Here is a 24,317-nt window from a genome sequence, read left to right as displayed (position 1 = left end):
GCGGCTGAGCTACAGGCCAAAATCTACAGGTAGGCACTTTGCAAAAAACACCTCTGTTTTCCTTCAAAAATTTGGCTGTGTCCACGTTGCGCTTTGGGGCATTTCCTGTCACGGGCGCTAGACTTACGCACACAAGTGAGGTATCATTTTTATCAGGAGACGTGGGGGAACGCTGGGTGGAAGGAAATTCGTGGCTCCTCTCAGATTCCAGAACTTTCTGCCACAGAAATGTGAGGAACATGTGTTTTTTTAGCCAAATTTTGAGGTTTGCAAAGGATTCTGGGTGACAGAAACTGGTCTGAGCCACACAAGTCACCCCATCTTGGATTCCCCTAGGTCTCTAGTTTTCAGAAATGCACAGGCTTGGTAGGTTTCCCTAGGTGGCGGCTGAGCTACAGGCCAAAATCTACAGGTAGGCACTTTGCAAAAAACACCTCTGTTTTCCTTCACAAATTTGGATGTGTCCACGTTGCGCTTTGGGGCGTTTCCTGTCGCGGGCGCTAGTCCTACCCACACAAGTGAGGTATCATTTTTATCAGGAGACGTGGGGGAACGCTGGGTGGAAGGAAAGTTGTGGGTCCTCTGAGATTCCAGAACTTTCTGCCACAGAAATGTTAGGAACATGTGTTTTTTTAGCCAAATTTTGAGGTTTGTAAAGGATTCTGGGTAACAGAAACTGGTCCGAGCCACACAAGTCACCCCATCTTGGATTCCCCTAGGTCTCTAGTTTTCAGAAATGCACAGGTTTGGTAGGTTTCCCTAGGTGGCGGCTGAGCTACAGGCCAAAATCTACAGGTAGGCACTTTGCAAAAAACACCTCTGTTTTCCTTCAAAAATGTGGCTGTGTCCACGTTGCGCTTTGGGGCATTTCCTGTCACGGGCGCTAGACGTACGCACACAAGTGAGGTATCATTTTTATCAGGAGACGTGGGGGAACGCTGGGTGGAAGGAAATTCGTGGCTCCTCTCAGATTCCAGAACTTTCTGCCACAGAAATATGAGGAACATGTGTTTTTTAGCCAAATTTTGAGGTTTGCAAAGGATTCTGGGTAACAGAACCTGGTCCGAGCCACACAAGTCACCCCATCTTGGATTCCCCTAGGTGTCTAGTTTTCAGAAATGCACAGGCTTGGTAGGTTTCCCTAGGTGGCGGCTGAGCTACAAGCCAAAATCTACAGGTAGGCACTTTGCAAAAAACACCTCTGTTTTCCTTCACAAATTTGGATGTGTCCACGTTGCGCTTTGGGGCGTTTTCTGTCGCGGACACTAGGCCTACCCACACAAGTGAGGTATCATTTTTATCGGGAGACGTGGGGGAACGCTGGGTGGAAGGAAATTTGTGGCTCCTCTCAGATTCCAGAACTTTCTGCCACAGAAATGTGAGGAACATGTGTTTTTTTAGCCAAATTTTGAGATTTGCAAAGGATTCTGGGTAACAGAACCTGGTCCGAGCCACACAAGTCACCCCATCTTGGATTCCCCTAGGTCTCTAGTTTTCAGAAATGCACAGGTTTGGTAGGTTTCCCTAGGTGGCGGCGGAGCTGCAGGCCAAAATCTACAGGTAGGCACTTTGCAAAACACACCTCTGTTTTCCTTCACAAATTTGGATGTGTCCACGTTGCGCTTTGGGGCGTTTTCTGTCGCGGGCGCTAGGCCTACCCACACAAGTGAGGTATCATTTTTATCGGGAGACATGGGGGAACGCTGGGTGGAAGGAAATTTGTGGCTCCTCTCAGATTCCAGAACTTTCTGCCACAGAAATGTGAGGAACATGTGTTTTTTTAGCCAAATTTTGAGATTTGCAAAGGATTCTGGGTAACAGAACCTGGTCCGAGCCACACAAGTCACCCCATCTTGGATTCCCCTAGGTCTCTAGTTTTCAGAAATGCACAGGTTTGGTAGGTTTCCGTAGGTGGCGGCTGAGCTACAGGCCAAAATCTACAGGTAGGCACTTTGCAAAAAACACCTCTGTTTTCCTTCAAAAATGTGGCTGTGTCCACGTTGCGCTTTGGGGCATTTCCTGTCACGGGCGCTAGACCTACGCACACAAGTGAGGTATCATTTTTATCAGGAGACGTGGGGGAACGCTGGGTGGAAGGAAATTCGTGGCTCCTCTCAGATTCCAGAACTTTCTGCCACAGAAATGTGAGGAACATGTGTTTTTTTAGCCAAATTTTGAGGTTTGCAAAGGATTCTGGGTAACAGAACCTGGTCCGAGCCACACAAGTCACCCCATCTTTGATTCCCCTAGGTCTCTAGTTTTCAGAAATGCACAGGTTTGGTAGGTTTCCCTAGGTGGCGGCTGAGCTACAGGCCAAAATCTACAGGTAGGCACTTTGCAAAAAACACCTCTGTTTTCCTTCACAAATTTGGATGTGTCCACGTTGCGCTTTGGGGCGTTTTCTGTCGCGGGCGCTAGGCCTACCCACACAAGTGAGGTATCATTTTTATCGAGAGACGTGGGGGAACGCTGGGTCGAAGGAAATTTGTGGCTCCTCTCAGATTCCAGAACTTTCTGCCACAGAAATGTGAGGAACATGTGTTTTTTTAGCCAAATTTTGAGATTTGCAAAGGATTCTGGGTAACAGAACCTGGTCCGAGCCACACAAGTCACCCCATCTTGGATTCCCCTAGGTCTCTAGTTTTCAGAAATGCACAGGTTTGGTAGGTTTCCCTAGGTGGCGGCTGAGCTACAAGCCAAAATCTACAGGGAGGCACTTTGCAAAAAACACCTCTGTTTTCCTTCAAAAATTTGGATGTGTCCACGTTGCGCTTTGGGGCATTTCCTGTCACGGGCGCTAGGCCTACGCACACAAGTGAGGTATCATTTTTATCGGGAGACGTGGGGGAACGCTGGGTGGAAGGAAATTCGTGGCTCCTCTCAGATTCCAGAACTTTCTGCCACAGAAATGTGAGGAACATGTGTTTTTTTAGCCAAATTTTGAGGTTTGCAAAGGATTCTGGGTAACAGAACCTGGTCCGAGCCACACAAGTCACCCCATCTTGCATTCCCCTAGGTCTCTAGTTTTCAGAAATGCACAGGTTTGGTAGGTTTCCCTAGGTGGCGGCTGAGCTACAGGCCAAAATCTACAGGTAGGCACTTTGCAAAAAACACCTCTGTTTTCCTTCAAAAATTTGGCTGTGTCCACATTGCGCTTTGGGGCATTTCCTGTCACGGGCGCTAGGCCTACGCACACAAGTGAGGTATCATTTTTATCGGGAGACGTGGGGGAACGCTGGGTGGAAGGAAATTCGTGGCTCCTCTCAGATTCCAGAACTTTCTGCCACAGAAATGTGAGGAACGTGTGTTTTTTTAGCCAAATTTTGAGGTTTGCAAAGGATTCTGGGTAACAGAACCTGGTCCGAGCCACACAAGTCACCCCATCTTGGATTCCCCTAGGTCTCTAGTTTTCAGAAATGCACAGTTTGGTAGGTTTCCCTAGGTGGCGGCTGAGCTACAGGCCAAAATCTACAGGTAGGCACTTTGCAAAAAACACCTCTGTTTTCCTTCACAAATTTGGATGTGTCCACGTTGCGCTTTGGGGCGTTTCCTGTCGCGGGCGCTAGTCCTACCCACACAAGTGAGGTATCATTTTTATCGGGAGACGTGGGGGAACGCTGGGTGGAAGGAAATTTGTGGCTCCTCTCAGATTCCAGAACTTTCTGCCACAGAAATGTTAGGAACATGTGTTTTATTAGCCAAATTTTGAGGTTTGCAAAGGATTCTGGGTAACAGAACCTGGTCCGAGCCACACAAGTCACCCCATCTTGGATTCCCCTAGGTCTCTAGTTTTCAGAAATGCACAGGTTTGGTAGGTTTCCCTAGGTGGCGGCTGAGCTACAGGCCAAAATCTACAGGTAGGCACTTTGCAAAAAACACCTCTGTTTTCCTTCAAAAATTTGGCTGTGCCCACGTTGCGCTTTGGGGCATTTCCTGTCACGGGCGCTAGGCCTACCCCCACAAGTGAGGTATCATTTTTATCGGGAGACGTGGGGGAAAGCTGGGTCGAAGGAAATTCGTGGCTCCTCTCAGATTCCAGAACTTTCTGCCACAGAAATGTGAGGAACATGTGTTTTTTTAGCCAAATTTTGAGGTTTGCAAAGGATTCTGGGTAACAGAACCTGGTCCGAGCCACACAAGTCACCCCATCTTGGATTCCCCTAGGTGTCTAGTTTTCAGAAATGCACAGGTTTGGTAGGTTTCCCTAGGTGGCGGCTGAGCTACAGGCCAAAATCTACAGGTAGGCACTTTGCAAAAAACACCTCTGTTTTCCTTCACAAATTTGGATGTGTCCACGTTGCGCTTTGGGGCGTTTTCTGTCGGGGGCGCTAGGTCTACCCACACCAGTGAGGTATCATTTTTATCGAGAGACGTGGGGGAACGCTGGGTCGAAGGAAATTTGTGGCTCCTCTCAGATTCCAGAACTTTCTGCCACAGAAATGTGAGGAACATGTGTTTTTTTAGCCAAATTTTGAGGTTTGCAAAGGATTCTGGGTAACAAAACCTGGTCCGAGCCACACAAGTCACCCCATCATGGATTCCCCTTGGTCTCTAGTTTTCAGAAATGCACAGGTTTGGTAGGTTTCCCTAGGTGGCGGCTGAGCTACAAGCCAAAATCTACAGGTAGGCACTTTGCAAAAAACACCTCTGTTTTCCTTCACAAATTTGGATGTGTCCACGTTGCGCTTTGGGGTGTTTTCTGTTGCGGGCGCTAGGCCTACCCACACAAGTGAGGTATCATTTTTATCGGGAGACGTGGGGGAACGCTGGGTGGAAGGAAATTTGTGGCTCCTCTCAGATTCCAGAACTTTCTGCCACAGAAATGTTAGGAACATGTGTTTTTTTAGCCAAATTTTGAGGTTTGCAAAGGATTCTGGGTAACAGAACCTGGTCCGAGCCACACAAGTCACCCCATCTTGGATTCCCCTAGGTCTCTAGATTTCAGAAATGCACAGGTTTGGTAGGTTTCCCTAGGTGGCGGCTGAGCTACAGGCCAAAATCTACAGGTAGGCACTTTGCAAAAAACACCTCTGTTTTCCTTCAAAAATTTGGCTGTGTCTACGTTGCGCTTCGGGGCGTTCCCTGTCGCGGGCGCTAGGCCTACCCACACAAGTGAGGTATCATTTTTATCGGGAGACGTGGGGGAACGTTGGGTGGAAGGAAATTCGTGGCTCCTCTCAGATTCCAGAACTTTCTGCCACAGAAATGTGAGGAACATGTGTTTTATTAGCCAAATTTTGAGGTTTGCAAAGGATTCTGGGTAACAGAACCTGGTCCGAGCCACACAAGTCACCCCATGTTGGATTCCCCTAGGTCTCTAGTTTTCAGAAATGCACAGGTTTGGTAGGTTTCCCTAGGTGGCGGCTGAGCTACAAGCCAAAATCTACAGGTAGGCACTTTGCAAAAAACACCTCTGTTTTCATTCACAAATTTGGATGTGTCCACGTTGCGTTTTGGGGCGTTTCCTGTCGCGGGCGCTAGGCCTACCCACACAAGTGAGGTATAATTTTTATCGGGAGACGTGGGGGAACGCTGGGTGGAAGGAAATTCGTGGCTCCTCTCAGATTCCAGAACTTTCTGCCACAGAAATGTGAGGAACATGTGTTTTTTTAGCCAAATTTTGAGGTTTGCAAAGGATTCTGGGTAACAGAACCTGGTCCGAGCCACACAAGTCACCCCATCTTGGATTCCCCTAGGTCTCTAGTTTTCAGAAATGCACAGGTTAGGTAGGTTTCCCTAGGTGGCGGCTGAGCTACAGGCCAAAATCTACAGGTAGGCACTTTGCAAAAAACACCTCTGTTTTCCTTCAAAAATTTGGCTGTGTCCACGTTGCGCTTTGGGGCATTTCCTGTCACGGGCGCTAGGCCTACGCACACAAGTGAGGTATCATTTTTATCGGGAGACGTGGGGGAACGCTGGGTGGAAGGAAATTCGTGGCTCTTCTCAGATTCCAGAACTTTCTGCCACAGAAATGTGAGGAACATGTGTTTTTTTAGCCAAATTTTGAGGTTTGCAAAGGATTCTGGGTAACAGAACCTGGTCCGAGCCACACAAGTCACCCCATCTTGGATTCCCCTAGGTCTCTAGTTTTCAGAAATGCACAGTTTGGTAGGTTTCCCTAGGTGGCGGCTGAGCTACAGGCCAAAATCTACAGGTAGACACTTTGCAAAACACACCTCTGTTTTCCTTCACAAATTTGGATGTGTCCACGTTGCGCTTTGGGGCGTTTTCTGTCGCGGGCGCTAGGCCTACCCACACAAGTGAGGTATCATTTTTATCGGGAGACGTGGGGGAACGCTGGGTGGAAGGAAATTCGTGGCTCCTCTCAGATTCCAGAACTTTCTGCCACAGAAATGTGAGGAACATGTGTTTTTTTAGCCAAATTTTGAGGTTTGCAAAGGATTCTGGGTAACAGAACCTGGTCCGAGCCACACAAGTCACCCCATCTTGGATTCCCCTAGGTCTCTAGTTTTCAGAAATGCACAGTTTGGTAGGTTTCACTAGGTGGCGGCCGAGCTACAGGCCAAAATCTACAGGTAGACACTTTGCAAAACACACCTCTGTTTTCCTTCACAAATTTGGATGTGTCCACGTTGCGCTTTGGGGCGTTTTCTGTCACGGGCGCTAGACCTACGCACACAAGTGAGGTATCATTTTTATCAGGAGACGTGGGGGAACGCTGGGTGGAAGGAAATTCGTGGCTCCTCTCAGATTCCAGAACTTTCTGCCACAGAAATATGAGGAACATGTGTTTTTGTAGCCAAATTTTGAGGTTTGCAAAGGATTCTGGGTAACAGAACCTGGTCCGAGCCACACAAGTCACCCCATCTTGGATTCCCCTAGGTGTCTAGTTTTCAGAAATGCACAGGCTTGGTAGGTTTCCCTAGGTGGCGGCTGAGCTACAAGCCAAAATCTACAGGTAGGCACTTTGCAAAAAACACCTCTGTTTTCCTTCACAAATTTGGATGTGTCCACGTTGCGCTTTGGGGCGTTTTCTGTCGCGGACGCTAGGCCTACCCACACAAGTGAGGTATCATTTTTATCGGGAGACGTGGGGGAACGCTGGGTGGAAGGAAATTTGTGGCTCCTCTCAGATTCCAGAACTTTCTGCCACAGAAATGTGAGGAACCTGTGTTTTTTTAACCAAATTTTGAGATTTGCAAAGGATTCTGGGTAACAGAACCTGGTCCGAGCCACACAAGTCACCCCATCTTGGATTCCCCTAGGTCTCTAGTTTTCAGAAATGCACAGGCTTGGTAGGTTTCCCTAGGTGGCGGCTGAGCTACAGGCCAAAATCTACAGGTAGGCACTTTGCAAAAAACACCTCTGTTTTCCTTCACAAATTTGGATGTGTCCACGTTGCGCTTTGGGGCGTTTCCTGTCGCGGGCGCTAGTCCTACCCACACAAGTGAGGTATCATTTTTATCAGGAGACGTGGGGGAACGCTGGGTGGAAGGACATTTGTGGCTCCTCTCAGATTCCAGAACTTTCTGCCACAGAAATGTTAGGAACATGTGTTTTTTTTGCCAAATTTTGAGGTTTGCAAAGGATTCTGGGTAACAGAACCTGGTCCGAGCCACACAAGTCACCCCATCTTGGATTCCCCTAGGTCTCTAGTTTTGAGAAATACACAGGTTTGGTAGTTTCCCTGGGTGGCGGCTGAGCTACAGGCCAAAATCTACAGGTAGGCACTTTGCAAAAAACACCTATGTTTTCCTTCAAAAATGTGGCTGTGTCCACATTGCGCTTTGGGGCATTTCCTGTCACGGGCGCTAGACCTACGCACACAAGTGAGGTATCATTTTTATCAGGAGACGTGGGGGAACGCTGGGTGGAAGGACATTTGTGGCTCCTCTCAGATTCCAGAACTTTCTGCCACAGAAATATGAGGAACATGTGTGTTTTTTGCCAAATTTTGAGGTTTGCAAAGGATTCTGGGTAACAGAACCTGGTCCGAGCCACACAAGTCACCCCATCTTGGATTCCCCTAGGTCTCTAGTTTTGAGAAATACACAGGTTTGGTAGTTTCCCTGGGTGGCGGCTGAGCTACAGGCCAAAATCTACAGGTAGGCACTTTGCAAAAAACACCTATGTTTTCCTTCAAAAATGTGGCTGTGTCCACATTGCGCTTTGGGGCATTTCCTGTCACGGGCGCTAGACCTACGCACACAAGTGAGGTATCATTTTTATCAGGAGACGTGGGGGAACGCTGGGTGGAAGGAAATTCGTGGCTCCTCTCAGATTCCAGAACTTTCTGCCACAGAAATATGAGGAACATGTGTTTTTTTAGCCAAATTTTGAGGTTTGCAGAGGATTCTGGGTAACAGAACCTGGTCCGAGCCACACAAGTCACCCCATCTGGGATTCCCCTAGGTGTCTAGTTTTCAGAAATGCACAGGCTTGGTAGGTTTCCCTAGGTGGCGGCTGAGCTACAAGCCAAAATCTACAGGTAGGCACTTTGCAAAAAACACCTCTGTTTTCCTTCACAAATTTGGATGTGTCCACGTTGCGCTTTGGGGCGTTTTCTGTCGCGGACGCTAGGCCTACCCACACAAGTGAGGTATCATTTTTATCGGGAGACGTGGGGGAACGCTGGGTGGAAGGAAATTTGTGGCTCCTCTCAGATTCCAGAACTTTCTGCCACAGAAATGTGAGGAACATGTGTTTTTTTAGCCAAATTTTGAGATTTGCAAAGGATTCTGGGTAACAGAACCTGGTCCGAGCCACACAAGTCACCCCATCTTGGATTCCCCTAGGTCTCTAGTTTTCAGAAATGCACAGGTTTGGTAGGTTTCCCTAGGTGGCGGTGGAGCTACAGGCCAAAATCTACAGGTAGGCACTTTGCAAAACACACCTCTGTTTTCCTTCACAAATTTGGATGTGTCCACATTGCGCTTTGGGGCGTTTTCTGTCGCGGGCGCTAGGCCTACCCACACAAGTAAGGTATCATTTTTATCGGGAGACATGGGGTAACGCTGGGTGGAAGGAAATTTGTGGCTCCTCTCAGATTCCAGAACTTTCTGCCACAGAAATGTGAGGAACATGTGTTTTTTTAGCCAAATTTTGAGATTGGCAAAGGATTCTGGGTAACAGAACCTGGTCCGAGCCACACAAGTCACCCCATCTTGGATTCCCCTAGGTCTCTAGTTTTCAGAAATGCACAGGTTTGGTAGTTTTCCCTAGGTGGCGGCTGAGCTACAAGCCAAAATCTACAGGTAGGCACTTTGCAAAAAACACCTCTGTTTTCCTTCACAAATTTGGATGTGTCCACGTTGCGCTTTGGGGCGTTTCCTGTCGCGGGCGCTAGGCCCACCCACACAAGTGAGGTATCATTTTTATCGGGAGACGTGGGGGAACGCTGGGTGGAAGGAAATTTGTGGCTCCTCTCAGATTCCAGAACTTTCTGCCACAGAAATGTGAGGAACATATGTTTTTTTAACCAAATTTTGAGATTTGCAAAGGATTCTGGGTAACAGAACCTGGTCCGAGCCACACAAGTCACCCCATGTTGGATTCCCCTAGGTCTCTAGTTTTCAGAATTGCACAGTTTGGTAGGTTTCCCTAGGTGGCGGCCGAGCTACAGGCCAAAATCTACAGGTAGACACTTTGCAAAACACACCTCTGTTTTCCTTCACAAATTTGGATGTGTCCACGTTGCGCTTTGGGGCGTTTTCTGTCACGGGCGCTAGACCTACGCACACAAGTGAGGTATCATTTTTATCAGGAGACGTGGGGGAACGCTGGGTGGAAGGAAATTCGTGGCTCCTCTCAGATTCCAGAACTTTCTGCCACAGAAATATGAGGAACATGTGTTTTTGTAGCCAAATTTTGAGGTTTGCAAAGGATTCTGGGTAACAGAACCTGGTCCGAGCCACACAAGTCACCCCATCTTGGATTCCCCTAGGTCTCTAGTTTTCAGAAATGCACAGTTTGGTAGGTTTCCCTAGGTGGCGGCCGAGCTACAGGCCAAAATCTACAGGTAGACACTTTGCAAAACACACCTCTGTTTTCCTTCACAAATTTGGATGTGTCCACGTTGCGCTTTGGGGCGTTTTCTGTCACGGGCGCTAGACCTACGCACACAAGTGAGGTATCATTTTTATCAGGAGACGTGGGGGAACGCTGGGTGGAAGGAAATTCGTGGCTCCTCTCAGATTCCAGAACTTTCTGCCACAGAAATATGAGGAACATGTGTTTTTGTAGCCAAATTTTGAGGTTTGCAAAGGATTCTGGGTAACAGAACCTGGTCCGAGCCACACAAGTCACCCCATCTTGGATTCCCCTAGGTGTCTAGTTTTCAGAAATGCACAGGCTTGGTAGGTTTCCCTAGGTGGCGGCTGAGCTACAAGCCAAAATCTACAGGTAGGCACTTTGCAAAAAACACCTCTGTTTTCCTTCACAAATTTGGATGTGTCCACGTTGCGCTTTGGGGCGTTTTCTGTCGCGGACGCTAGGCCTACCCACACAAGTGAGGTATCATTTTTATCGGGAGACGTGGGGGAACGCTGGGTGGAAGGAAATTTGTGGCTCCTCTCAGATTCCAGAACTTTCTGCCACAGAAATGTGAGGAACCTGTGTTTTTTTAACCAAATTTTGAGATTTGCAAAGGATTCTGGGTAACAGAACCTGGTCCGAGCCACACAAGTCACCCCATCTTGGATTCCCCTAGGTCTCTAGTTTTCAGAAATGCACAGGCTTGGTAGGTTTCCCTAGGTGGCGGCTGAGCTACAGGCCAAAATCTACAGGTAGGCACTTTGCAAAAAACACCTCTGTTTTCCTTCACAAATTTGGATGTGTCCACGTTGCGCTTTGGGGCGTTTCCTGTCGCGGGCGCTAGTCCTACCCACACAAGTGAGGTATCATTTTTATCAGGAGACGTGGGGGAACGCTGGGTGGAAGGACATTTGTGGCTCCTCTCAGATTCCAGAACTTTCTGCCACAGAAATGTTAGGAACATGTGTTTTTTTTGCCAAATTTTGAGGTTTGCAAAGGATTCTGGGTAACAGAACCTGGTCCGAGCCACACAAGTCACCCCATCTTGGATTCCCCTAGGTCTCTAGTTTTGAGAAATACACAGGTTTGGTAGTTTCCCTGGGTGGCGGCTGAGCTACAGGCCAAAATCTACAGGTAGGCACTTTGCAAAAAACACCTATGTTTTCCTTCAAAAATGTGGCTGTGTCCACATTGCGCTTTGGGGCATTTCCTGTCACGGGCGCTAGACCTACGCACACAAGTGAGGTATCATTTTTATCAGGAGACGTGGGGGAACGCTGGGTGGAAGGACATTTGTGGCTCCTCTCAGATTCCAGAACTTTCTGCCACAGAAATATGAGGAACATGTGTGTTTTTTGCCAAATTTTGAGGTTTGCAAAGGATTCTGGGTAACAGAACCTGGTCCGAGCCACACAAGTCACCCCATCTTGGATTCCCCTAGGTCTCTAGTTTTGAGAAATACACAGGTTTGGTAGTTTCCCTGGGTGGCGGCTGAGCTACAGGCCAAAATCTACAGGTAGGCACTTTGCAAAAAACACCTATGTTTTCCTTCAAAAATGTGGCTGTGTCCACATTGCGCTTTGGGGCATTTCCTGTCACGGGCGCTAGACCTACGCACACAAGTGAGGTATCATTTTTATCAGGAGACGTGGGGGAACGCTGGGTGGAAGGAAATTCGTGGCTCCTCTCAGATTCCAGAACTTTCTGCCACAGAAATATGAGGAACATGTGTTTTTTTAGCCAAATTTTGAGGTTTGCAGAGGATTCTGGGTAACAGAACCTGGTCCGAGCCACACAAGTCACCCCATCTGGGATTCCCCTAGGTGTCTAGTTTTCAGAAATGCACAGGCTTGGTAGGTTTCCCTAGGTGGCGGCTGAGCTACAAGCCAAAATCTACAGGTAGGCACTTTGCAAAAAACACCTCTGTTTTCCTTCACAAATTTGGATGTGTCCACGTTGCGCTTTGGGGCGTTTTCTGTCGCGGACGCTAGGCCTACCCACACAAGTGAGGTATCATTTTTATCGGGAGACGTGGGGGAACGCTGGGTGGAAGGAAATTTGTGGCTCCTCTCAGATTCCAGAACTTTCTGCCACAGAAATGTGAGGAACATGTGTTTTTTTAGCCAAATTTTGAGATTTGCAAAGGATTCTGGGTAACAGAACCTGGTCCGAGCCACACAAGTCACCCCATCTTGGATTCCCCTAGGTCTCTAGTTTTCAGAAATGCACAGGTTTGGTAGGTTTCCCTAGGTGGCGGTGGAGCTACAGGCCAAAATCTACAGGTAGGCACTTTGCAAAACACACCTCTGTTTTCCTTCACAAATTTGGATGTGTCCACGTTGCGCTTTGGGGCGTTTTCTGTCGCGGGCGCTAGGCCTACCCACACAAGTAAGGTATCATTTTTATCGGGAGACATGGGGTAACGCTGGGTGGAAGGAAATTTGTGGCTCCTCTCAGATTCCAGAACTTTCTGCCACAGAAATGTGAGGAACATGTGTTTTTTTAGCCAAATTTTGAGATTGGCAAAGGATTCTGGGTAACAGAACCTGGTCCGAGCCACACAAGTCACCCCATCTTGGATTCCCCTAGGTCTCTAGTTTTCAGAAATGCACAGGTTTGGTAGGTTTCCCTAGGTGGCGGCTGAGCTACAAGCCAAAATCTACAGGTAGGCACTTTGCAAAAAACACCTCTGTTTTCCTTCACAAATTTGGATGTGTCCACGTTGCGCTTTGGGGCGTTTCCTGTCGCGGGCGCTAGGCCCACCCACACAAGTGAGGTATCATTTTTATCGGGAGACGTGGGGGAACGCTGGGTGGAAGGAAATTTGTGGCTCCTCTCAGATTCCAGAACTTTCTGCCACAGAAATGTGAGGAACATGTGTTTTTTTAACCAAATTTTGAGATTTGCAAAGGATTCTGGGTAACAGAACCTGGTCCGAGCCACACAAGTCACCCCATGTTGGATTCCCCTAGGTCTCTAGTTTTCAGAATTGCACAGTTTGGTAGGTTTCCCTAGGTGGCGGCCGAGCTACAGGCCAAAATCTACAGGTAGACACTTTGCAAAACACACCTCTGTTTTCCTTCACAAATTTGGATGTGTCCACGTTGCGCTTTGGGGCGTTTTCTGTCACGGGCGCTAGACCTACGCACACAAGTGAGGTATCATTTTTATCAGGAGACGTGGGGGAACGCTGGGTGGAAGGAAATTCGTGGCTCCTCTCAGATTCCAGAACTTTCTGCCACAGAAATATGAGGAACATGTGTTTTTGTAGCCAAATTTTGAGGTTTGCAAAGGATTCTGGGTAACAGAACCTGGTCCGAGCCACACAAGTCACCCCATCTTGGATTCCCCTAGGTGTCTAGTTTTCAGAAATGCACAGGCTTGGTAGGTTTCCCTAGGTGGCGGCTGAGCTACAGGCCAAAATCTACAGGTAGGCACTTTGCAAAAAACAACTCTGTTTTCCTTCAAAAATTTGGCTGTGTCCACGTTGCTCTTTGGGGCATTTCCTGTCACGGGCGCTAGACCTACGCACACAAGTGAGGTATCATTTTTATCAGGAGACGTGGGGGAACGCTGGGTGGAAGGAAATTCGTGTCTCCTCTCAGATTCCAGAACTTTCTGCCACAGAAATGTGAGGAACATGTGTTTTTTTAGCCAAATTTTGAGGTTTGCAAAGGATTCTGGGTAACAGAACCTGGTCCGAGCCACACAAGTCACCCCATCTTGGATTCCCCTAGGTCTCTAGTTTTCAGAAATGCACAGGCTTGGTAGGTTTCCCTAGGTGGCGGCTGAGCTGCAGGCCAAAATCTACAGGTAGGCACTTTGCAAAAAACACCTCTGTTTTCCTTCACAAATTTGGATGTGTCCATGTTGCGCTTTGGGGCGTTTCCTGTCGCGGGCGCTAGTCCTACCCACACAAGTGAGGTATCATTTTTATCAGGAGACGTGGGGGAACGCTGGGTGGAAGGACATTTGTGGCTCCTCTCAGATTCCAGAACTTTCTGCCACAGAAATGTTAGGAACATGTGTTTTTTTTGCCAAATTTTGAGGTTTGCAAAGGATTCTGGGTAACAGAACCTGGTCCGAGCCACACAAGTCACCCCATCTTGGATTCCCCTAGGTCTCTAGTTTTGAGAAATACACAGGTTTGGTAGTTTCCCTGGGTGGCGGCTGAGCTACAGGCCAAAATCTACAGGTAGGCACTTTGCAAAAAACACCTCTGTTTTCCTTCAAAAATGTGGCTGTGTCCACATTGCGCTTTGGGGCATTTCCTGTCACGGGCGCTAGACCTACGCACACAAGTGAGGTATCATTTTTATCAGGAGACGTGGGGGAACGCTGGGTGGAAGGAAATTCGTGGCTCCTCTCAGATTCCTGAACTTTCTGCCACAGAAATATGAGGAACATGTGTTTTTTTAGCCAAATTTTGAGGTTTGCAAAGGATTCTGGGTAACAGAACCTGGTCCGAGCCACACAAGTCACCCCATCTGGGATTCCCCTAGGTGTCTAGTTTTCAGAAATGCACAGGCTTGGTAGGTTTCCCTAGGTGGCGGCTGAGCTACAAGCCAAAATCTACAGGTAGGCACTTTGCAAAAAACACCTCTGTTTTCCTTCACAAATTTGGATGTGTCCACGTTGCGCTTTGGGGCGTTTTCTGTCGCGGACGCTAGGCCTACCCACACAAGTGAGGTATCATTTTTATCGGGAGACGTGGGGGAACGCTGGGTGGAAGGAAATTTGTGGCTCCTCTCAGATTCCAGAACTTTCTGCCACAGAAATGTGAGGAACATGTGTTTTTTTAGCCAAATTTTGAGATTTGCAAAGGATTCTGGGTAACAGAACCTGGTCCGAGCCACACAAGTCACCCCATCTTGGATTCCCCTAGGTCTCTAGTTTTCAGAAATGCACAGGTTTGGTAGGTTTCCCTAGGTGGCGGTGGAGCTACAGGCCAAAATCTACAGGTAGGCACTTTGCAAAACACACCTCTGTTTTCCTTCACAAATTTGGATGTGTCCACGTTGCGCTTTGGGGCGTTTTCTGTCGCGGGCGCTAGGCCTACCCACACAAGTAAGGTATCATTTTTATCGGGAGACATGGGGTAACGCTGGGTGGAAGGAAATTTGTGGCTCCTCTCAGATTCCAGAACTTTCTGCCACAGAAATGTGAGGAACATGTGTTTTTTTAGCCAAATTTTGAGATTGGCAAAGGATTCTGGGTAACAGAACCTGGTCCGAGCCACACAAGTCACCCCATCTTGGATTCCCCTAGGTCTCCAGTTTTCAGAAATGCACAGGTTTGGTAGGTTTCCCTAGGTGGCGGCTGAGCTACAAGCCAAAATCTACAGGTAGGCACTTTGCAAAAAACACCTCTGTTTTCCTTCACAAATTTGGATGTGTCCACGTTGCGCTTTGGGGCGTTTCCTGTCGCGGGTGCTAGGCCTACCCACACAAGTGAGGTATCATTTTTATCGGGAGACGTGGGGTAACGCTGGGTGGAAGGAAATTTGTGGCTCCTCTCAGATTCCAGAACTTTCTGCCACAGAAATGTGAGGAACATGTGTTTTTTTAGCCAAATTTTGAGGTTTGCAAAGGATTCTGGGTAACAGAACCTGGTCTGAGCCACACAAGTCACCCCATCTTGGATTCCCCTAGGTCTCTAGTTTTCAGAAATGCACAGATTTGGTAGGTTTCCCTAGGTGGCGGCTGAGCTACAGGCCAAAATCTACAGGTAGGCACTTTGCAAAACACACCTCTGTTTTCCTTCACAAATTTGGATGTATCCACTTTGCGCTTTGGGGCGTTTTCTGTCGCGGGCGCTAGGCCTACCCACACAAGTGAGGTATCATTTTTATCGGGAGAAGTGGGGGAACGCTGGGTGGAAGGAAATTTGTGGCTCCTCTCAGATTCCAGAACTTTCTGCCACAGAAATGTGAGGAACATGTGTTTTTTTAGCCAAATTTTGAGATTTGCAAAGGATTCTGGGTAACAGAACCTGGTCCGAGCCACACAAGTCACCCCATCTTGGATTCCCCTAGGTCTCTAATTTTCAGAAATGCACAGGTTTGGTAGGTTTCCCTAGGTGGCGGCTGAGCTACAGGCCAAAATCTACAGGTAGGCACTTTGCAAAAAACACCTCTGTTTTCCTTCACAAATTTGGATGTGTCCACGTTGCGCTTTGGGGCGTTTCCTGTCGCGGGCGCTAGGCCTACCCACACAAGTGAGGTATCATTTTTATCGGGAGACGTGGGGTAACGCTGGGTGGAAGGAAATTTGTGGCTCCTCTCAGATTCCAGAACTTTCTGCCACAGAAATGTGAGGAACATGTGTTTTTTTAGCCAAATTTTGAGATTTGCAAAGGATTCTGGGTAACAGAACCTGGTCCGAGCCACACAAGTCACCCCATCTTGGATTCCCCTAGGTCTCTAGTTTTCAGAAATGCACAGGTTTGGTAGGTTTCCCTAGGTGGCGGTGGAGCTACAGGCCAAAATCTACAGGTAGGCACTTTGCAAAACACACCTCTGTTTTCCTTCACAAATTTGGATGTGTCCACGTTGCGCTTTGGGGCATTTTCTGTCGCGGGCGCTAGGCCTACCCACACAAGTAAGGTATCATTTTTATCGGGAGACATGGGGTAACGCTGGGTGGAAGGAAATTTGTGGCTCCTCTCAGATTCCAGAACTTTCTGCCACAGAAATGTGAGGAACATGTGTTTTTTTAGCCAAATTTTGAGATTGGCAAAGGATTCTGGGTAACAGAACCTGGTCCGAGCCACACAAGTCACCCCATCTTGGATTCCCCTAGGTCTCTAGTTTTCAGAAATGCACAGGTTTGGTAGGTTTCCCTAGGTGGCGGCTGAGCTACAAGCCAAAATCTACAGGTAGGCACTTTGCAAAAAACACCTCTGTTTTCCTTCACAAATTTGGATGTGTCCACGTTGCGCTTTGGGGCGTTTCCTGTCGCGGGCGCTAGGCCTACCCACACAAGTGAGGTATCATTTTTATCGGGAGACGTGGGGTAACGCTGGGTGGAAGGAAATTTGTGGCTCCTCTCAGATTCCAGAACTTTCTGCCACAGAAATGTGAGGAACATGTGTTTTTTTAGCCAAATTTTGAGGTTTGCAAAGGATTCTGGGTAACAGAACCTGGTCCGAGCCACACAAGTCACCCCATCTTGGATTCCCCTAGGTCTCTAGTTTTCAGAAATGCACAGATTTGGTAGGTTTCCCTAGGTGGCGGCTGAGCTACAGGCCAAAATCTACAGGTAGGCACTTTGCAAAACACACCTCTGTTTTCCTTCACAAATTTGGATGTATCCACTTTGCGCTTTGGGGCGTTTTCTGTCGCGGGCGCTAGGCCTACCCACACAAGTGAGGTATCATTTTTATCGGGAGAAGTGGGGGAACGCTGGGTGGAAGGAAATTTGTGGCTCCTCTCAGATTCCAGAACTTTCTGCCACAGAAATGTGAGGAACATGTGTTTTTTTAGCCAAATTTTGAGATTTGCAAAGGATTCTGGGTAACAGAACCTGGTCCGAGCCACACAAGTCACCCCATCTTGGATTCCCCTAGGTCTCTAATTTTCAGAAATGCACAGGTTTGGTAGGTTTCCCTAGGTGGCGGCTGAGCTACAGGCCAAAATCTACAGGTAGGCACTTTGCAAAAAACACCTCTGTTTTCCTTCACAAATTTGGATGTGTCCACGTTGCGCTTTCGGGCGTTTCCTGTCGCGGGCGCTAGTCCTACCCACACAAGTGAGGTATCATTTTTATCAGGAGACGTGGGGGAACGCTGGGTGGAAGGACATTTGTGGCTCCTCTCAGATTCCAGAACTTTCTGCCACAGAAATGTTAGGAACATGTGTTTTTTTTGCCAAATTTTGAGGTTTGCAAAGGATTCTGGGTAACAGAACCTGGTCCGAGCCACACAAGTCACCCCATCTTGGATTCCCCTAGGTCTCTAGTTTTGAGAAATACACAGGTTTGGTAGTTTCCCTGGGTGGCGGCTGAGCTACAGGCCAAAATCTACAGGTAGGCACTTTGCAAAAAACACCTCTGTTTTCCTTCAAAAATGTGGCTGTGTCCACATTGCGCTTTGGGGCATTTCCTGTCCCGGGCGCTAGACCTACGCACACAAGTGAGGTATCATTTTTATCAGGAGACGTGGGGGAACGCTGGGTGGAAGGAAATTCGTGGCTCCTCTCAGATTCCAGAACTTTCTGCCACAGAAATATGAGGAACATGTGTTTTTTTAGCCAAATTTTGAGGTTTGCAAAGGATTCTGGGTAACAGAACCTGGTCCGAGCCACACAAGTCACCCCATCTGGGATTCCCCTAGGTGTCTAGTTTTCAGAAATGCACAGGCTTGGTAGGTTTCCCTAGGTGGCGGCTGAGCTACAAGCCAAAATCTACAGGTAGGCACTTTGCAAAAAACACCTCTGTTTTCCTTCACAAATTTGGATGTGTCCACGTTGCGCTTTGGGGCGTTTTCTGTCGCGGACGCTAGGCCTACCCACACAAGTGAGGTATCATTTTTATCGGGAGACGTGGGGGAACGCAGGGTGGAAGGAAATTTGTGGCTCCTCTCAGATTCCAGAACTTTCTGCCACAGAAATGTGAGGAACATGTGTTTTTTTAGCCAAATTTTGAGATTTGCAAAGGATTCTGGGTAACAGAACCTGGTCCGAGCCACACAAGTCACCCCATCTTGGATTCCCCTAGGTCTCTAGTTTTCAGAAATGCACAGGTTTGGTAGGTTTCCCTAGGTGGCGGTGGAGCTACAGGCCAAAATCTACAGGTAGGCACTTTGCAAAACACACCTCTGTTTTCCTTCACAAATTTGGATGTGTCCACGTTGCGCTTTGGGGCGTTTTCTGTCGCGGGCGCTAGGCCTACCCACACAAGTAAGGTATCATTTTTATCGGGAGACATGGGGTAACGCTGGGTGGAAGGAAATTTGTGGCTCCTCTCAGATTCCAGAACTTTCTGCCACAGAAATGTGAGGAACATGTGTTTTTTTAGCCAAATTTTGAGATTGGCAAAGGATTCTGGGTAACAGAACCTGGTCCGATCCACACAAGTCACCCCATGTTGGATTCCCCTAGGTCTCTAGTTTTCAGAATTGCACAGGTTTGGTAGGTTTCCCTAGGTGGCGGCTGAGCTACAAGCCAAAATCTACAGGTAGACACTTTGCAAAACACACCTCTGTTTTCCTTCACAAATTTGGATGTGTCCACGTTGCGCTTTGGGGCGTTTTCTGTCACGGGCGCTAGACCTACGCACACAAGTGAGGTATCATTTTTATCAGGAGACGTGGGGGAACGCTGGGTGGAAGGAAATTCGTGGCTCCTCTCAGATTCCAGAACTTTCTGCCACAGAAATATGAGGAACATGTGTTTTTGTAGCCAAATTTTGAGGTTTGCAAAGGATTCTGGGTAACAGAACCTGGTCCGAGCCACACAAGTCACCCCATCTTGGATTCCCCTAGGTGTCTAGTTTTCAGAAATGCACAGGCTTGGTAGGTTTCCCTAGGTGGCGGCTGAGCTACAGGCCAAAATCTACAGGTAGGCACTTTGCAAAAAACAACTCTGTTTTCCTTCAAAAATTTGGCTGTGTCCACGTTGCGCTTTGGGGCATTTCCTGTCACGGGCGCTAGACCTACGCACACAAGTGAGGTATCATTTTTATCAGGAGACGTGGGGGAACGCTGGGTGGAAGGAAATTCGTGTCTCCTCTCAGATTCCAGAACTTTCTGCCACAGAAATGTGAGGAACATGTGTTTTTTTAGCCAAATTTTGAGGTTTGCAAAGGATTCTGGGTAACAGAACCTGGTCCGAGCCACACAAGTCACCCCATCTTGGATTCCCCTAGGTCTCTAGTTTTCAGAAATGCACAGGCTTGGTAGGTTTCCCTAGGTGGCGGCTGAGCTACAGGCCAAAATCTACAGGTAGGCACTTTGCAAAAAACACCTCTGTTTTCCTTCACAAATTTGGATGTGTCCACGTTGCGCTTTGGGGCGTTTCCTGTCGCGGGCGCTAGTCCTACCCACACAAGTGAGGTATCATTTTTATCAGGAGACGTGGGGGAACGCTGGGTGGAAGGACATTTGTGGCTCCTCTCAGATTCCAGAACTTTCTGCCACAGAAATGTTAGGAACATGTGTTTTTTTTGCCAAATTTTGAGGTTTGCAAAGGATTCTGGGTAACAGAACCTGGTCCGAGCCACACAAGTCACCCCATCTTGGATTCCCCTAGGTCTCTAGTTTTGAGAAATACACAGGTTTGGTAGTTTCCCTGGGTGGCGGCTGAGCTACAGGCCAAAATCTACAGGTAGGCACTTTGCAAAAAACACCTCTGTTTTCCTTCAAAAATGTGGCTGTGTCCACATTGCGCTTTGGGGCATTTCCTGTCACGGGCGCTAGACCTACGCACACAAGTGAGGTATCATTTTTATCAGGAGACGTGGGGGAACGCTGGGTGGAAGGAAATTCGTGGCTCCTCTCAGATTCCAGAACTTTCTGCCACAGAAATATGAGGAACATGTGTTTTTTTAGCCAAATTTTGAGGTTTGCAAAGGATTCTGGGTAACAGAACCTGGTCCGAGCCACACAAGTCACCCCATCTGGGATTCCCCTAGGTGTCTAGTTTTCAGAAATGCACAGGCTTGGTAGGTTTCCCTAGGTGGCGGCTGAGCTACAAGCCAAAATCTACAGGTAGGCACTTTGCAAAAAACACCTCTGTTTTCCTTCACAAATTTGGATGTGTCCACGTTGCGCTTTGGGGCGTTTTCTGTCGCGGTCGCTAGGCCTACCCACACAAGTGAGGTATCATTTTTATCGGGAGACGTGGGGGAACGCTGGGTGGAAGGAAATTTGTGGCTCCTCTCAGATTCCAGAACTTTCTGCCACAGAAATGTGAGGAACATGTGTTTTTTTAGCCAAATTTTGAGATTTGCAAAGGATTCTGGGTAACAGAACCTGGTCCGAGCCACACAAGTCACCCCATCTTGGATTCCCCTAGGTCTCTAGTTTTCAGAAATGCACAGGTTTGGTAGGTTTCCCTAGGTGGCGGTGGAGCTACAGGCCAAAATCTACAGGTAGGCACTTTGCAAAACACACCTCTGTTTTCCTTCACAAATTTGGATGTGTCCACGTTGCGCTTTGGGGCGTTTTCTGTCGCGGGCGCTAGGCCTACCCACACAAGTAAGGTATCATTTTTATCGGGAGACATGGGGTAACGCTGGGTGGAAGGAAATTTGTGGCTCCTCTCAGATTCCAGAACTTTCTGCCACAGAAATGTGAGGAACATGTGTTTTTTTAGCCAAATTTTGAGATTGGCAAAGGATTCTGGGTAACAGAACCTGGTCCGAGCCACACAAGTCACCCCATCTTGGATTCCCCTAGGTCTCTAGTTTTCAGAAATGCACAGGTTTGGTAGGTTTCCCTAGGTGGCGGCTGAGCTACAAGCCAAAATCTACAGGTAGGCACTTTGCAAAAAACACCTCTGTTTTCCTTCACAAATTTGGATGTGTCCACGTTGCGCTTTGGGGCGTTTCCTGTCGCGGGCGCTAGGCCTACCCACACAAGTGAGGTATCATTTTTATCGGGAGACGTGGGGTAACGCTGGGTGGAAGGAAATTTGTGGCTCCTCTCAGATTCCAGAACTTTCTGCCACAGAAATGTGAGGAACATGTGTTTTTTTAGCCAAATTTTGAGGTTTGCAAAGGATTCTGGGTAACAGAACCTGGTCCGAGCCACACAAGTCACCCCATCTTGGATTCCCCTAGGTCTCTAGTTTTCAGAAATGCACAGATTTGGTAGGTTTCCCTAGGTGGCGGCTGAGCTACAGGCCAAAATCTACAGGTAGGCACTTTGCAAAACACACCTCTGTTTTCCTTCACAAATTTGGATGTATCCACTTTGCGCTTTGGGGCGTTTTCTGTCGCGGGCGCTAGGCCTACCCACACAAGTGAGGTATCATTTTTATCGGGAGAAGTGGGGGAACGCTGGGTGGAAGGAAATTTGTGGCTCCTCTCAGATTCCAGAACTTTCTGCCACAGAAATGTGAGGAACATGTGTTTTTTTAGCCAAATTTTGAGATTTGCAAAGGATTCTGGGTAACAGAACCTGGTCCGAGCCACACAAGTCACCCCATCTTGGATTCCCCTAGGTCTCTAATTTTCAGAAATGCACAGGTTTGGTAGGTTTCCCTAGGTGGCGGGTGAGCTACAGGCCAAAATCTACAGGTAGGCACTTTGCAAAAAACACCTCTGTTTTCCTTCACAAATTTGGATGTGTCCACGTTGCGCTTTGGGGCGTTTCCTGTCGCGGGCGCTAGTCCTACCCACACAAGTGAGGTATCATTTTTATCAGGAGACGTGGGGGAACGCTGGGTGGAAGGACATTTGTGGCTCCTCTCAGATTCCAGAACTTTCTGCCACAGAAATGTTAGGAACATGTGTTTTTTTTGCTAAATTTTGAGGTTTGCAAAGGATTCTGGGTAACAGAACCTGGTCCGAGCCACACAAGTCACCCCATCTTGGATTCCCCTAGGTCTCTAGTTTTGAGAAATACACAGGTTTGGTAGTTTCCCTGGGTGGCGGCTGAGCCACAGGCCAAAATCTACAGGTAGGCACTTTGCAAAAAACACCTCTGTTTTCCTTCAAAAATGTGGCTGTGTCCACATTGCGCTTTGGGGCATTTCCTGTCACGGGCGCTAGACCTACGCACACAAGTGAGGTATCATTTTTATCAGGAGACGTGGGGGAACGCTGGGTGGAAGGAAATTCGTGGCTCCTCTCAGATTCCAGAACTTTCTGCCACAGAAATATGAGGAACATGTGTTTTTTTAGCCAAATTTTGAGGTTTGCAAAGGATTCTGGGTAACAGAACCTGGTCCGAGCCACACAAGTCACCCCATCTGGGATTCCCCTAGGTGTCTAGTTTTCAGAAATGCACAGGCTTGGTAGGTTTCCCTAGGTGGCGGCTGAGCTACAAGCCAAAATCTACAGGTAGGCACTTTGCAAAAAACACCTCTGTTTTCCTTCACAAATTTGGATGTGTCCACGTTGCGCTTTGGGGCGTTTTCTGTCGCGGACGCTAGGCCTACCCACACAAGTGAGGTATCATTTTTATCGGGAGACGTGGGGGAACGCTGGGTGGAAGGAAATTTGTGGCTCCTCTCAGATTCCAGAACTTTCTGCCACAGAAATGTGAGGAACATGTGTTTTTTTAGCCAAATTTTGAGATTTGCAAAGGATTCTGGGTAACAGAACCTGGTCCGAGCCACACAAGTCACCCCATCTTGGATTCCCCTAGGTCTCTAGTTTTCAGAAATGCACAGGTTTGGTAGGTTTCCCTAGGTGGCGGTGGAGCTACAGGCCAAAATCTACAGGTAGGCACTTTGCAAAACACACCTCTGTTTTCCTTCACAAATTTGGATGTGTCCACGTTGCGCTTTGGGGCGTTTTCTGTCGCGGGCGCTAGGCCTACCCACACAAGTAAGGTATCATTTTTATCGGGAGACATGGGGTAACGCTGGGTGGAAGGAAATTTGTGGCTCCTCTCAGATTCCAGAACGTTCTGCCACAGAAATGTGAGGAACATGTGTTTTTTTAGCCAAATTTTGAGATTGGCAAAGGATTCTGGGTAACAGAACCTGGTCCGAGCCACACAAGTCACCCCATCTTGGATTCCCCTAGGTCTCTAGTTTTCAGAAATGCACAGGTTTGGTAGGTTTCCCTAGGTGGCGGCTGAGCTACAAGCCAAAATCTACAGGTAGGCACTTTGCAAAAAACACCTCTGTTTTCCTTCACAAATTTGGATGTGTCCACGTTGCGCTTTGGGGCGTTTCCTGTCGCGGGCGCTAGGCCTACCCACACAAGTGAGGTATCATTTTTATCGGGAGACGTGGGGTAACGCTGGGTGGAAGGAAATTTGTGGCTCCTCTCAGATTCCAGAACTTTCTGCCACAGAAATGTGAGGAACATGTGTTTTTTTAGCCAAATTTTGAGGTTTGCAAAGGATTCTGGGTAACAGAACCTGGTCCGAGCCACACAAGTCACCCCATCTTGGATTCCCCTAGGTCTCTAGTTTTCAGAAATGCACAGGTTTGGTAGGTTTCCCTATGTGGCGGCTGAGCTACAGGCCAAAATCTACAGGTAGGCACTTTGCAAAACACACCTCTGTTTTCCTTCACAAATTTGGATGTATCCACTTTGCGCTTTGGGGCGTTTTCTGTCGCGGGCGCTAGGCCTACCCACACAAGTGAGGTATCATTTTTATCGGGAGAAGTGGGGGAACGCTGGGTGGAAGGAAATTTGTGGCTCCTCTCA

Source organism: Pleurodeles waltl, chromosome 2_2 (assembly GCF_031143425.1).
Source record: "Pleurodeles waltl isolate 20211129_DDA chromosome 2_2, aPleWal1.hap1.20221129, whole genome shotgun sequence".
Classification (NCBI taxonomy): domain Eukaryota; kingdom Metazoa; phylum Chordata; class Amphibia; order Caudata; family Salamandridae; genus Pleurodeles; species Pleurodeles waltl.
This window is presented reverse-complemented; position numbering follows the sequence as displayed.